We start from the raw sequence: 16,568 nt of genomic DNA, 5'->3' as shown, positions 1-16,568 counted from the left end.
TATATATATAATGGTTAGGGTTGTACCCAATCATTAAATGACACACTTAATTCATTTACTTTTTGTTCTTTATTAAGAAGTATTTAAAATTTATCTATATTAGAACTTTGGATGAAGATGAATTTTTTAATGCTTATCTAACCTTATTTACTCTCATTTTGCTTTTTTATCTTATTATTTGAATTTGTGATTGACCTTTCTATCATCATTAATAAAAATTCCTACCACTAAACCAAATTTATAAAAAAATCGTTATATATAAGCTAGGACAAAGAAAACACATCACACCCTCAATCAATTTACATATGTCAACCCAATAGGTTTTGAATTGTTGTAGTAGAATTAAGTTTCGAATTCATGTCATTCTGGCTTAGAGTTGGGCCAAATCCGGGTTCGGGTTGACCTAATAGGTCCAGATTGTCAATATTGTTTTTCTCTAGCATATTACTATGATCGGAGAAGTTAAATAATTCAAAAAATTAGAATAAACAACATATTGGATTGAATGAGCGTAGGAATAGATCTTAATCAAATTTAAAATAACAAGAAAACATAATTGAAAAGGAAAAAAAGTGAAGTAAGAAATTGAGATAAATATGTACATGTAGTTTGCACAAGACATATTTTTTTGACATTAATACGTAATTAATACTATCAAAATGAACCAAACACATTACTCAGCCAATATCCAATATATATCTAATAAATTCCTTTGTAAAATATTTGCTAGAAAAAAATATAATATTACCAAATAAAAATTACTAACATATCAAATACGAAATATTGACACAAGTAAACACTAATGGTTAATATAATGGCTCATGCGAAGCACGGGCTACCAACAGTACTAGAGTATATAGTGTACCCAACGATTAAATAGCACACTTAATTCATTTACTTTTTTTTGCGTTTCTATTATGCTTTTCTCCTAGAGATATACAACTCTAGCATGATTTTGTAACATCCTACGGCCACTCTAGAGCATGCAAATGGATTTTCTATTATCTAGGCTGCTAACTTACAATTTCAACAATAGATTAACTTCTGAGACAAACAGAATACAACGTGATTCTCATCTACCAAATTTAATTTTACAAAACTTATTTGGGAATGAAAATGTGTTTTGCTGTCTCATACTGTAAATCATTTTATTTTGCAAAGTTCTTGCCTTTTTTTACTCAATAGCTCCTGATCTGTTGTTGTTTGGTTACATGATTTCTGTTCTTTTTTGTAATTTTATATATAAATTTGGAACTCTTATGCATAATAGCGATGCTGGAAATCTAATTGACTGCTGGAAATGTGCTGCATATTTTCATACTTTTCTATTATGCTTTTGTCCTTGAGATATACGACTCCAGAATGATTGTGTAACATCTTATGGCCATTCTAGAGCATGCAAATGGATTTTATGTTATCTAGGCTGCTAATTTACAATTTTCAACAATAGATTAACTTCCAAGATAATTTGAGTGTTCCATAATCATAAAGCAATATTAATATTTAACACACAAGCAACATTAGTTTGACAAGTATACCTTGAATAGAAGTGAAGAAGGGAGATAACATCATTAAGTGCATAGCTTTTGAGGATTGCATAATACAATTAATAAATAGTCTATCTTAAAATAAATGTACATTGCATAGTAAGTAAACATACAAACATGTTGTTGGTTTTAGCCCAATTTTAAGTATTTTATAGTATGAAGATTCATTACAAAGAATAGCATAAATGGACAAGCTGTTTTGGACTTTTCAACAACACTCTTAAATATTACAAATGAATTAAAAGCATTCAAACATTACCCTTAAATGCTACAACTGTTATATTTTTTGAAACAAGTTTGGACTTTTCAACCGCACTATTAAATATAAAAAATGAATTAAAAACATTCAAGAATTACCCTTAAATGCTACATTTGTTATATTTTTTAAATCAGGTTATATATAGTCTAATATGCAAATATCGGTCAATTCCATATGTTTTGGCATTTCAACAGAAAGTTGTGCACATATGGTGAGGAAAAAACAAAAAGCTAGTACAGGTTAGACATTGTGAACTTACAAGTTATCATAGTTAAAGGTTATTTCTCCTTCTATTGAGTGTTGCAAGATAATGCATGGAAATAGTACGAAACTACAAACTTAGTTCTGAAATTAAAAACTTATTTGTGCTTATGAATTGGAATGGGTTATATTTCCTGAAATGTAATCAACATTTAGCATAATCAATTTTATTAACTGGAAAATGTTAGTGAAACAAAATCACTTTAGCTCTTGATTTACAAAAACTGTGGCACATGACCCTTAATTCAAATTCAGTGTTTAGACCAAAGAAAGGACAAACAATAAATACAGAATTCAAAGTCTAATTAGCAAACCTCTTACGGTTTGAGTTATGGAACATGAGTCTTAATTTAATGTTTTCATGTATTATCGTACTGATCTCTTTTTGTTGTTTGTTCTTAGTTGTTGATCAATCCTTTGCCACAGGTTCTGATCTAAGATCTTATTTAGTGATCAAGATCAAATCTATTAATCTTCAACTCTTTGTATGTGTTTGTTCTCTCAATCTTCAGTTTCTGGATCTTCTAACTATGGTGACAAGTCTTTAGTCAGTAGGAAATGATTCACAGAGATGAGAAAACATCACTGTTTCTAACCATCAAAGTACTCTTTTCATACATCCATCTAAAAGTTCTGTTGTTCAATTGATAGTTGATAACTATAGGAAATTGATAAAGTCTCTTCTCAAACACTAAGATGATAGGGACAAACCCTTGGATATTGATGGATTTGTAGTGGGAACACTAGAGAATGTAGTTCACTAAAAAATGTTAAGCAAATACAATTACTAGATCTAGACATGGAGAATGTGGCACATGACTCTTAACTTATCCACCACCAACATAAATATAGAATGTCATTGTTGATAACTTTTTGGATGTGAGTCTCAATGTTAGCAATAAAATTTGTTGGATGGCATGTTAATTTCAATTCTACTTAACTGTTAGTTTTGGTCAAGAGGTTTGCTAATTAGACTTTGATTTTTTTGCAGGTAAAATACGTTGTTTTTCCTTTCTTTGATCTAATTACTGACTTTGATTCAAGAATATAAGCATGTATCTTGGTTTTATTTTATTTTCTCTTTGTGGGTTAAGGATACAAAAGCTTATAGGTAGATAATCATGGGATTTGAGATTCAACATAGCAAGATCATTATTTAAATAGTTAGGACGAGCTGGTGATATAATTCTTTTAAGCAGATTTGTTGATTGATGTTATTTGCTAATGAAGAACTTGATATATGTATGCAGATTTATTGCCTAGTTTTGGAGGATATAACTTCCCCTTCGAATTGTTTACAACAACAAACACACATTCCGATGGAAGGACATGGACGTATTATGGCTTTCAAATGAATTCTACAAGTATCATACACACACAAATCAGTCCTATTTACTGCACTTCTACTAATACATTTGCTATCTTAAAGAAAAATAAACTTAATTTACCGTTTTATATGATAGATACTTGGTCTATAACAAAGTCTTATAGACTAGTGATTTTACAAGGATGCATACTCAGCCCATACGAACAGAAATAAAGAAACGTTGCATACAATTCAAGCAGTGAGTCTTTACAATGGAAAAGAAATTATATAAATTAAACAAAATTACATGAATAATGAGTTGTTCACTCTGTGCAGATGTTGTCATTTACAGTAAATTAGGTGCACCTACATGTATATGTCCTTCACATGGTGCAACAATGTCGAGTGAAGAAAAATCCAAAACATGACAACCAACAGTAAGCTTCGTAATTTGTTTTCGGGAGAGGAAAGTGAGACTTCCAGTGCTGCAATAGACACCTAAACCTCTAAAACAACTTCTCTTCAGTACATGCGTAGAGTTAGTGGAATTTAGGCAAAAAATAAGAGTATTCATGATGAGGCTAAAAGTCGTTGTGCCTATCAAAGATACCCAACTTAACAATTCCACTAGTAAAGCGGTAAGCAGGGGTCGAATCCCAAGAGATCCAGAACGTTAGTTTATTTCTTATGATGCTACCAAGTAGTAACAATGCGGGGTTTTGATTGTGATTATAGTAACTAAGTAAAAGTAAAAGTAAAAGTAAAAGCAATGTATGTTGGGTTGTAACGCTTATGATTATGGAGCTCACTCTATCTAGCATCAGCGCATTGTTCAATTGGAATGTTGATCATCGAATTCTATTAATTTATATTCTGAATTGGTTAATTTGGTTGTCCTACTCTTTGTTCGTAAATAGCAACTAGTCCAAATAGTCCTACAAACCCTTATTGTAAGCAATAACCAAGGAAATCCCAAGGTTCAAAATCGCAACAACATAAAGATCAAAGATAAGTAGGCTTATGCAATACCATTGGCAAATCACCGATACTCGACACAGGATTATAATCTCTACAAAATAAGCACTTGCAAATAGTCTATGCAAATTCTGATTGCAACCTAAAAGACAAGACTTTTCAAATTGAATTATCAAGCCTAGCAATATGATGGATAATAATTAACCTATTTTGCAACCTAGATAAAATCAAGATCAATCAATAGACAATTAAGCACAAGTGATCATAAAACAATCCTGAAATTAACTTTAGAATAAAAACATAAGAATTCTCACAACAAAACCTAAAACAATGGCTTGAGCCTTAAGAGTGAACTATAGAGAACTTAGCCAGACATAACCATCCGAAAGCAATGAATAATATGGATGAATGATGGGAAAACAAAACAGGAAAGATGATAAAGGTGGAAGCTTTCTTCTTGGCTGCTGCTGAGTTCTCTCTAAATGAATGTGGCAACAGAATAATAAAGTAAAAAGATGTTCTAACCTAATTTCTAAAGGCTTATATAGTCTCATAATAAAAGGAAAATAAAAATAAATCTAAATAACTAAAAAGATGTGAAAAAATAATATAAAATCTCGGATCAAATCTTCATTTAAGGCTCGTCCGCGTCATGATCGTGACATGAGAGTCGCGATCGTGACAATGCACCAGTTCTTCGGTTCGTGGCCGGTAGCGATCATGATTGGAGTCGCGATCGTCACATGTCAACTGAGGCTAAGTCGCGATCGCGACATTGTTGTCTCATTCATGACAGCTTCAACTGAGGCTGAATCTCGGTCGTGATACTCCATCTCGGTCGTGACAGCTTCTCCTTAGATGGTCTTCGGTCTTCTACAAGCGTCGAGGCAGCTCGGCTTCGCCTCTCGGCTTCTCCTTGGGTGTAGGCGTGGTATACTTCCTCTAGCAACATCCCAAATGCACTAAAAGTGAGTACAACCGGGATCTCCATGATGAAACCACTCAAAAACCGCTTACGAGCATCCCGCTAATCCATAAATGAACACAAAACCGGATTCTGGGAAGACCACTCATTAAGCACCTAAACACCACTATTTCTAATCTATTAGTCGCTAGTTAACACCATATAATAAGCTCCTATCAAACTTCCCCACACTTAAACCTTTCTCATCCTCGAGTAAGCAAAATAAAGCTCACTCCTCCTAAAAGCACAAAGGTCTATAGTAAGTGTAGAGACAGCCTGCTAGTGACTATACTTCAAACTCCAAGTGAAAACGAGCACTAATCCTAACTCCGATCTAGCTTCTTATCTCTCCGAGATGACCTACCCAAATACCTCCTTATGTCTCCACTTCATATGTCACCATTCCATACAATATACAATCGAACCAAGTGATGTGCAATAAAGCACAAGTGGACATCCTAATCTCCTCTAAGGGTAAGGGTAAATAAATTATGATAATAAAGATAAAAATCGAGTCTCCCACTCGATTATACACTTCTTATTCCTGCTCTTCAATCAATGTCCTAAACCACTAATCAATATAAACAAACCATACCTCACAACCACCAATCCTAACCAAGAAATCTGCATAGCACAACCACAACAATATGCATCCAACTCCAAGAAATAGAAATCTAATCCTAGAATCTAATACAACCGCCATTAGTGTGTAACAAATCCGATGAACTAATGAAATGGTGAGCATGAGAAGTACGGATATCGATAAGTTAAAAAACAGAGGTACAAAAGGCTAAAACTAACTTCTTATCCCTCCTTGGTGAGTCCTAAAACCCGAGACAATCCTTAAACTCCCTTATTATGTCTCCGACGCCAATAAATGATGTAATCAACTAAATAATCACAAACAATGTAATCTCGGCGCCCTTTCGGGTATTCACTAAAATTCTAACTAGTAGGAACTATATTTTTTTCTTTATTTTTTTATTTTTTATTTTCAGGCACCCACCTTTTCTTTTTTTAATCCATTTTTACTTGCCTGTTTTTTATTCTTTTAATTTTTTTAATTTTTTTTAATTTTTGTTGGAGCCCCCCTTTTCGAACCAATCATTTTTTACTCTCCTGGGTTTTTCAGATTTTTTCTAAACAATAATAATAAAGCAAAGGTTCTGGAAATATCCTGGTACAGACTCGATAGAAAAACGACAAAACAAATCAACAAAGACTCAAAAACATAAGTAAATAGCAAAAATAGCAAAAGCACCCAAAACAGCATGAGCAAACGCCTCGGCTAGTCGACTCCTCTCCCCACACTTGAATCGTGCATTGTCCTCAATGCAGCAAAAGAGGACATCATAAAAAACGGGAAGAAGAAGAAGATCCATGGAATGATGTATTGCTGTGTCGGTCGTGGTGAACAAAGGGGGTGACATTCCGACCGCATCACGACCGTGACATAGTGTCATGATCGTGACACGAGTAACTATGATACGCGATCGCTGTTTTGCCTCCTCCGATGACCTCCTCGTGTTGGCTCCGCGATTTACCTATAAAATAAAATAAAAACAAAACAAAATAATGGGATTAACATTAGTAAAACTCCCTCGGGTTGCCTCCCGATCAGCGCCTTAGTTAACGCCGCGGCACGACGTAATGCTCTAAGTAGTTCAACCCTGTTCACTTGATTCCTTCCGGATCGCATCGTCTAGCAGCAGCTTCTTGAACCACGGATGGAAAGGTTTGAACCGTATACCATTCTCTTCCTTAACTACCCATTTTTGTTGGGTTTCTTTTTCTCCTTACCTTCCCCACACTTAGACTTAACCTTGGGTTTTGTATTTGCTTTTTTCGTAACCTGCACAACAGCTTTAGCAGGTTTCTTTCCCCATGTGGTTAGAGAGGTGGGGCTACTGCCCAAAACAACATTCGAGCATAGTTTGGGAGGTTTAATAACTTCATTAATACAAAATACCGAGCCATCATCCAGGGATTGTATCGTAGTTTCATATATGTTAACTTTGACAACATCCCCATCAAACTCAAGTGTAAGCGCCCCGATATCTAGATCTAATTTTGTTTTGACTGTTCGCATGAAGGGTCTGCCCAGAAGGACAGGTGCAACTTGCGTATCATGATTAACATCTAGCACATAAAAATCCGCAGGGAATATATGCTCCTCCACCATAACCAACACATCTTTGACTAACCCTTTCGGGTAAACCGTAGACCTGTCATCTAGCTGAAGCACAACCCCTATTTCACTCATAGGTCCTAATTCTAACGATTTGTATAATGAGTAAGGAAAAACATTAATATAAGCACCTAAATCTAGCTTGGCCCTATCAATTTTAGTTTTACCTATAGTGTAGGGGATACTCACCATCCCTGGATCTGAGCGCTTGATAGCTATCTTTTGTTGGATGGCAGCAGAAACTCTTTCGCTGACCTGAACCTTCTGCTTTCCTTGCAGGTTCTGGCTTCTCTTCTTAGTGCAGAGCTCCTTTAAAAGCTTAGCATAACGACGCACACTCTTGACGAGTTTAAGTAGAGGGATGTTCACCTTGCACTTACTGAGCGTTTCGAAGATCTCCTTGTCGTCACGGACATCAGTGCTTTGTCGCGGCCGAGATGGTTGGTCGCGATCGTGATGGGGTAAACTGAGGATTAGTCGCGATCGTGACAGTGCGTCACGGTTGTGATTCGTTTCATCACTTTTTCCTAAACCAGATCACCGTCATCTCGGTCATGATGAAGTTGTCGCGATCATGATGTGTCAACTGGGACAAAGTCGCAATCGTGATGGCTCTGTCGCGGTCATGATAGCTCTCCAGTTTCCTCATGTAGCCTCTCTTCTTGCAGCTTTACATCGAGTGTTCGTATCGTGATGGCACTTACGTTTTCTCTCGGATTTCTCTCGGTTTGGGAGGGTAATTCCTTCTGATTTCCTCTGTGGTTTGAACATGTGCCGTGAAGTTCTTTGTTAGTGTTTCCAGCATCTCTCTCGTCGATGGCTCTTCGGATTTCAGTGGGTATCGAGCACGGTATTGATTGTTGTATTGATATTGTTTATTCTGCCCCCAGCCAGGTCGCTCCATCTAAAACAAGGATGATCATTACCTCTCGGATTGTAGTTGTTGTTTTCTCGCTGATTGTAGTTGTTGTTGTTCTCATACCGAGGTCTAGGAGGTCCAAAACTTCCCACAGCATGCACTTCAGCAATGGTTTGGTCCTGGAGTTGCGGGAACATATCGGTAGGGTGGCTCTCGTCCGCGCAAATACTGCATAGTCTCGCTGGTTTCTGATTTCCAAAGGTGATGTTCTTGATCATACATTTCAACTCAGCTATCTCATCCTTCCATCCGGGCTCTCCGGAATTCACAGCGTTTGCTCCTTTCCTCGTATACGTCCTTCCGAAACTTCTCGTTCCCTCAGCAATCTCATTTAGTCGGGCTCTGGCTTCGGCAGGAGTCAAATTCAGCACACTCCCATTACACGCAGCGTCCACTAACCTTCTCTCATTGTCGAGTAACCCATTGTAAAGGTGGGTTACCAAGTCTTTCTTCTCAAATCCATGGAATGGGCAGCTAGCACATAGTCTCGCGAATCTTTCCACATAGTCGTACATCGACTCGTCATCGTGTTGCTCCACCATAGCAATCACCCTTTTCAAAGCAACCACCTTTTTGGAAGGGAAATACTTGCTAAGGAAGGCTTTGTGTAGCTTATCCCAAGTGTCGATACTCCCGGTGGGCAGCAAGTAGTACTATTGTCGCGCGCTGTCTTTTAGCGTAAGACCGAAAGCTCTCATCTTAATCTGCTCGTCGGTGACGTTACTCGGCTTGCTGCAGCTGCAGATGTCGTGAAACTCACTTAGATGCATAATCGGGTCTTCCCCAACCAGGCCATGGAACTTTTGTAGCAGATTGATGAAACCGGTCTTGAGTTCAAATGTAACGTCGGCATCTAGGGCAGGCAGCGTTACTCCTTGGTGTTCTTGCGTCAGATCTGGGTCCGTAAGTTCTCTCAACGTTCTTGCAGCCATTGATTCAATTACTAAATTTTGTACAGATTGTCGCAAGTTGCGTAGGTGCGTCCGCTCTATCTCTGGATTAAAATCAAGTAAATATGAATAGTAGCGCGAGTGTGGACCATAAGATAGGTCCACACCAGAGTAGTAACACAAAAAGAAATAAACTAAAACAGTTGGCTCCCCGGCAACGGCGCCAAAATTTGATGGGCGACTAATGGTCGTTGTGCCTATCAAAGATACCCAACTTAACAATTCCACTAGTAAAGTGGTAAGAAGGGGTCGAATCCCAAGAGAGCCAGAACGTTAGTTTATTTCTTATGATGCTACCAAGTAGTAACAATGGGGGTTTCTGATTGGGATTATAGTAACTAAGTAAAAGTAAAAGTAAAAGCAATATATGTTGGGTTGTAACGATTATGATTATGGAGCACTCTATCTAGCATCAGCGCATTGTTCAATTGGAATGTTGATCATCGTATTCTATTAATTTATATTCCGAATTGGTTAATTTGGTTGTCCTACTCTTTGTTCGTAAATAGCAACTAGTCCAAATAATCCTAGAAACCCTTATTGTAAGCAATAACCAAGGAAATCCCAAGGTTCAAAAGCGCAACAACATAAAGATCAAAGATAAGTAGGCCTATGCAATAACGTTGGCAAATCACCGATACTCGACACAGGTTTACAATCTCTACAAAATAAGCACTCGCAAATAGTCTATGCAAATTCTAATTGCTACCTAAAAGACTAGACTTTTCAAATGGAAGCCTAGCAATATAATGGATAATAATTAACCTAGTTTGCAACCTAGATAAAATCAAGATCAATCAGTAGACAATAAAGCACAAGAGATCATAAAACAATCCTGAAATTAACTTTAGAATAAAAACATAAGAATTCTCACAACAAAACCTAAAACAATTGCTTCAACCTTAAGAGTGAACTTAGCCAAACATAGCCATCTGAAAGCAATGAATAATATGGATGAATGATGGGAAAACAAACCAGGGAAGATGATAAAGGTGGAAGCTTTCTTCTTGGATGTTGTTGAGTTCTCTCTAAATGAATGTGGAAAAAGAATAATGAAGTAAAAAGATGTTCTAACCTAATTTCTAAAGGATCATATAGTCTCTTAATAAAATGGAAATAAAAGTAAATCTAAATAACTAAAAAGATGTGAAAAAATAATATAAAATCTCGGATCAAATCTTCATTTAAGGCCCGTCCGTGTCCGCGTCACGATCGTGACAAGAGAGTCGCGATCGTGATAATGCTCCAATTCTCAGGTTCGTGGCCAGTGGCGATCGTGATAGGGAGTCGCAATCGTGACATGTCAACTGAGGCTAAGTCGCGATCACGACATTGTTGTCTTGGTCATGACAGCTTCAACTGAGGTTGAATCTCGGTCGTGATACTCCATCTCAGTCGTGACCGCTTCTCTTGAGATGGTCTTCGGTCTTCTACAAGCGTCAAGGCAGCTCAGCTTCGCCTCTCGGCTTCTCCTTGGGTGTAGGCGTGATATACTTCCTCTAGCTCCATCCCGAATTCACTAAAAGTGAGTACAACCGGGATCTCCATGATAAAACCACTCAAATACCGCTTACGATCATCCCGCTAATCCATAAATGAACATCAAACCGGATTCCGGGAATACCACTCGTTAAACACCTAAACACCACTATTCCTAATCTAATAGTCGCTAGTTAACACCATATAATAAGCTCCTATCAATACAACAACATCTTCTGTTTCACTTCTTTTGGTTCTAGAATAGATGACCAGATTAATCGTGGAAAAGGACCATACACATTCAGGATATCCGAGCAAAACTACCATTTCTATAGAACACTAATACCCGATGTAGGGGCTCCTCCCAGGTTCACACAATTATACTTCCATGATACTCAGAATGAAGTTCAGAATAGAGTGGGATGTATGAATCTGGACAACAAGTATGTCAATACCAAATATATTGAAAAATTGATTGATATGCTTGACACCCACAATGTTGTTGCAAAGTCATTTAGGATGGAAAGATATTGGGCATATGTGGATGACTCAGCAGAATTCAGCATCAGGCTCATTGGCCACAGATACTCGGATAATTGACAATATAATTTGCCAACAATGCCCGAAATCACAACACTCATTACAGGTGATCTGGGAAAGAGTACAGAACCAAGAGATGTAGTGATCAACACCAAGAGTTCAGGACTAAAAAGGATTTCAAAGCTACACCCTTTATACACGGCATTGCAATACCCGTTGCTCTTCTCTTACGGAGAAGATGGGTGGCATGAAAACACACAATATATCCAGAATACAGGCATACGAAAGACACTGAGAGGTCAGGTCACCGTGCGAGAGTAATATTATTATAGGATACAACAACCACTGCAAGAAGCAAGGACCCTCATCCAAGGAGGATGCCTTTACCATCAATACATTGTAGTTGCTTTCACTACTGTTGAAAAGCAACATCTGCGTTGGATTAAATTTAATCAGAATGAGTTGTGAGCCGATGTGTACAACAACATTTGTGATACGGTGACAAGGGGCGACACTGAAGCAACCTCCATAGGAAAACATATAATTATTCATCATCATTTACCTGTTGCCCGAGGTACATGATCAAAAATTACCAAGAGGCTATGGCATTATGCCAAGCATTTGCAAACCCTTCGCTCTTCATCACTTTCACATCCAACCCCAAATGGCCAGAAATGCAAGAAATTCTTGAGCAGATGATAGGACAAACACCAAATGACATACCAGATTTCATGGTAAGGTTGTTCAGACTTAAGTTGCGCCAGCTAATGCAAGACATTAGAGTGAACAAGATATTTGGTCCAACAAAAGCAGGTATAATTCTTCGCGTTGTGATTTTTTAAAACTTGATTTAGCAACAACATTCCATATAACATAACATATATACAATAAATTATTAAACACGATATTGCATATTTCTAATTACTCATGTTAGCATTATAAAACTACTTATAATAGTTATGTTGATTGGTAAAGAAAACAGAAAGGATTAAGATTTGTGGGTTAGACATTTTAAAAACTATAAAATCGTAGTCTCCTTAATAAAATAAAGGCAACTGAATTTTAATACACAGTAAATTTAGGCACCTAACTACACGTGAAAATAAACATTACGCAATTGTGGTTCCTAAAATAAAAGATCATTACAAAGGCTTATTGCCTAATTGAAAACGACATCAGTTTCAAACTAGATAGATGGACATGTTTACGTGCTTTATAGTGAACTCAAAATAATTAAATGATTTCATGTGCAATGGTGTATACAATAGAGTTCCAAAAAAGAGGCCTCCCTCATGCACATATATTAATATGGCTGCAAAATGATTAGAAAAAAATAGGGACATATATTGATGATATCATAAGTGAAGATATCGCTTGCAGGGAATTAGATCCAATAACCTACAAGGCTGTTATGAACCATATGATACATGTACCATGTGGAGACTCAAACATGAAAGCAACATACATGATCAATGGTCAGTGTGCTAAGCATTTCCCAAAGCAATACTACTCAGAAACAACGCTTGATGAGGATAGTTTCCCGTTATACAAGCACAAAAACAATTGGTTAGTGTACAAAAGAGCAAAGGAAAGTTAGATAACAAATTTGCAATTCCATATAACAGATATTTGATACTTAAGTACGACGCACACATAATCATGGAGTGGTGCAACAGGTCAAGGGAAATTAAATACCTATTCAAGTACATTATGAAAGAGCCCGATAGAGCGACAACGGTGTTTGTTGAAAATGAGGATATGGTAGAGAGTAACGAGCACCAACCAAGGGCTTCTACAGATGAAATATAACACTATCTAGAATGTAGGTTATTTGCATGTGAGGCTGCGTGGAGGTTATTTAACTTTGACATACACTACTCTTTCCTTGCAGTTATAAGGCTAACTTACCACCTACCGGGACAACAACAGGTGACTATAACCGATGCACAGAAACTGCTTGCTTGCTTGGAGCGCGACCACATCAGCCACACAGTGTTCACAGAGTGGTTCAACCTTAATGCAAGAGATGTTAGGGCAAGGCAGTACACATACGTAGAATAGGCAAGGGAAATGTTTGGGACCCTAAAAAGAAATTGTTGATAGATCATAACGAGCAGAACCCAATTGGAAGATTATACACACCCGGCGTTAGGTGAAAGATACTATCTCAGAATGTTACTATATATGGTTACATGACCAAGGTCGTACGCAAAGATAAGCACTGTACAAGGAAAAGTCTATGATACCTTTAGGGAGGCATGTTATGCTCAAGGAATGCTCAATGGAGATACAGAGTGGACATATGCAATAAATGAAGCAAAGACATGGGCATCTGACACATAATTAAGTCAACTATTTGTTACAATACTCTTATTCTGTGATGTTAGCAACCCAGGAAAACTTTGGGAACACGACTGGGAATCCATCTCTGAAGACATAGTATATCAGAAAAGGAAGCATTTTAAGTTATCGACTTTAGAGCTATCTGAAAACCAAATCAAGACAAGTTGTTTGATGCATCTCAAACAAATATTAGGGACAAATGGGAAGTCATTGACAAATTACCCAGGATTGCCTCTGCGATAAAAGTGTGGTGACATAGATGGACAACCGTCTAAACAGAGAAGAGCTTGCTTATAACAATAGAGAAATGGTTGGCATACATGCTAAACTATTAACTTCTCAATTTAGAACATTTGCTGATCTACCACAAGGTGGTTAAAGCAGTAGAAAAGAACTGGAGTATTTTATTTTATTTATGGTGCGGAGGGACTGGAAAAACATTCCTGTACAAAGCTATCATGGTTCGGATACGCCCAGAACGGCACATAATCTTAGCTGTGGCATCATCGGGTAATTACGTACTAGAAAAAATACATATACTTTTAAAAATTATTTAGCACATGTGGGAAATACACAAAATTCAAAATACTATATTACATGAAATATTTAATAATGGAATATGAATAGTGATAACTTTTACAAATCAGGAAGTCTAAACATTCATATTAAATATAACCTTGTTTAAATTGAAGCATTTATAGAGACAACTACTATATCTTAGGGAATATTTAATAATAAAATATGAATAAGGATGAAACAAGAAATGAAGGAACAGATTTTGAAGAAAAGACACTAAATGTACAAGCAATAAAGAATAGTAAAAACATGCAAGCCATTTCATTAAACTTTTACCAATCCTGAACTCTAAAAACCATTCATATTAGATAGAACCTTGCTTAAAGTGAATCAGGTATATCTGCATTGTTGTTACTAGGAGGACGGACAACACACATCAGGTTCGTAATACCGTTGGAATTACTCGAGGATAGCACATATGGAATCTCTCAGAATTCTCATTTGACACAGTTGATGCATGAAGTGAAGTTAATTATATGGGATGAAGCACTAATGACTCAAAGATATGCCTTTGAAGCACTCATTAGAACACTCCAAGATATAATGGGAATAAAAAATAAAGACAACAAACGTAAGCTTTTTGGAGGGATACTAGTGATTCTGGGAGGAGATTTCAGACAAATCTTCCCATGATTACAAAAGGAAAGAGACAAGAAATAGTACAAGCATGTATACGCAATTCAAGACGATTGGACAACTCTGAAGTCTTCAACTTATCCTATAATATGATAGTGAGCGAGAAAATGAGCTCGGGTGAAATAGATGCTGAAAGGAAAATTTTTAACACATGGGTAAAGCACGTGTGGGAAGGAACGGTAGAAGCCGTAGCTCTTGCATATGAAGACGAGCCGACTTGGATACAAATACCAGATTAGTTACTAATTCAACCAACAAAGACCCAATACAATAGCTCATAGATGAGATCTACCCCAACTTCCATCAAAACCAAACCAATCTAACATATCTTCAAGAACGTTCGAACCTCACACCGCTGAATCATGATGCGTACATAATCAACAAACGCATGTTTGAACTACTACAAGGGAAAAAAACAATTGTACAAAAGTGCAGCGGAATTTGCATGGCATCGACTGATGCAGCAGTAACTGACCAACAACACATGTATCCAACTGAATTATTAAATGGGCCTTATTTCCCAGGTACGGATACAAAAGAACTAAATTCTACCAATCTAGTTATATGCATGGTCAACTCTTCAGGAATGAGTCAAGCTCTGTTTCTCTTCCAAAAGTTATAAAACTATCTACATGCCATGAACAGGAATGCCACCACATGCATTGGCACTCAAGGAAGGCTTACCAGCAATGCTCTTGCAGAACGTCAACCCAACACAAGGGTTGTGTAAAAAACACTAAATGTGATCCTAATACACATTAATTATACCCTAATTTTATAAAAGGCCCACACCTAATACTCAATCTAAAAATAATAATAATAAAAATCAAAGTCAATAGATTTTTATTTGTGTCATCCACCTAAGCTCAACAAAAAGAATAGGCCCAATGGATAATTCAATTATCGAAATATTTGAGTATCAAATATTTGGAACGTCTAATTATTCACATCTATATCATACAAGATATATATATCACTTAAGTATCTGATATGAAAGTATATTATATAATATAAATAGATGTTCGTGTATACAATAAATAGATGATTGTAATATTATAATTAGACCTATTTAAAATTGTATAAAATAAATTAGAATTAGACCTACATGAATATATTTATAGTATTAATATTAGACCTATTTAACATTGTATGAAATAAACTAGAATTACACCTACGTGAAACATAAATTAAACTCATCACATCAGCTAAAATATTGACATATATAAGGCTCGTGCGAAGCACGGGCAACAGGATTTTAGTATATTATAATCTAAGGGGATGAAAAAAACACTAAATGTGATCCTAATACATATTAATTATACCCTAATTATGTAAAAGGCCTACATTTAATTTGTAGAGGAAGGGGAATAAGCTCATTCATACATCCGTTTTGTACGGGCCTGTTTTTCGGTTATTTAAAGAAAGGCCCACAATGTTGCTTCATCGTCTACGTATTGGACCAGCTTGTGTTTCGATTTTTTCATTATAGGCCCACAATTTTTCTTCATCGTCTTCAATTTTGTAGCCAAGTATCCGTTGCCGTTTCCTTCGCCGGTCAATGGTGCATTCACTCCTTTCCAACTTCAACGTTTCACTCATCTCATTAATTTCTTCATCTCACTTAC

General features: G+C 36.6%; 1 pseudogene; it reads left to right on the top strand.

The window, feature by feature from the left end:
- The first annotated feature begins 3,760 nt into the window (after positions 1-3,760).
- LOC141250623 (uncharacterized) lies at positions 3,761-15,182 on the top strand (annotated as a pseudogene).
- The last annotated feature ends 1,386 nt before the right edge of the window (positions 15,183-16,568 follow it).

This window comes from Phyllobates terribilis, unplaced genomic scaffold, assembly GCF_046119375.1.
Source record: "Phyllobates terribilis strain yellow unplaced genomic scaffold, ASM4611937v1 Scaffold_5973__1_contigs__length_47799, whole genome shotgun sequence".
Classification (NCBI taxonomy): Eukaryota; Metazoa; Chordata; class Amphibia; order Anura; family Dendrobatidae; genus Phyllobates; species Phyllobates terribilis.
The sequence above is the reverse complement of the archived record's forward strand: the minus strand, read 5'-3'. Positions and strand labels throughout refer to the sequence as shown.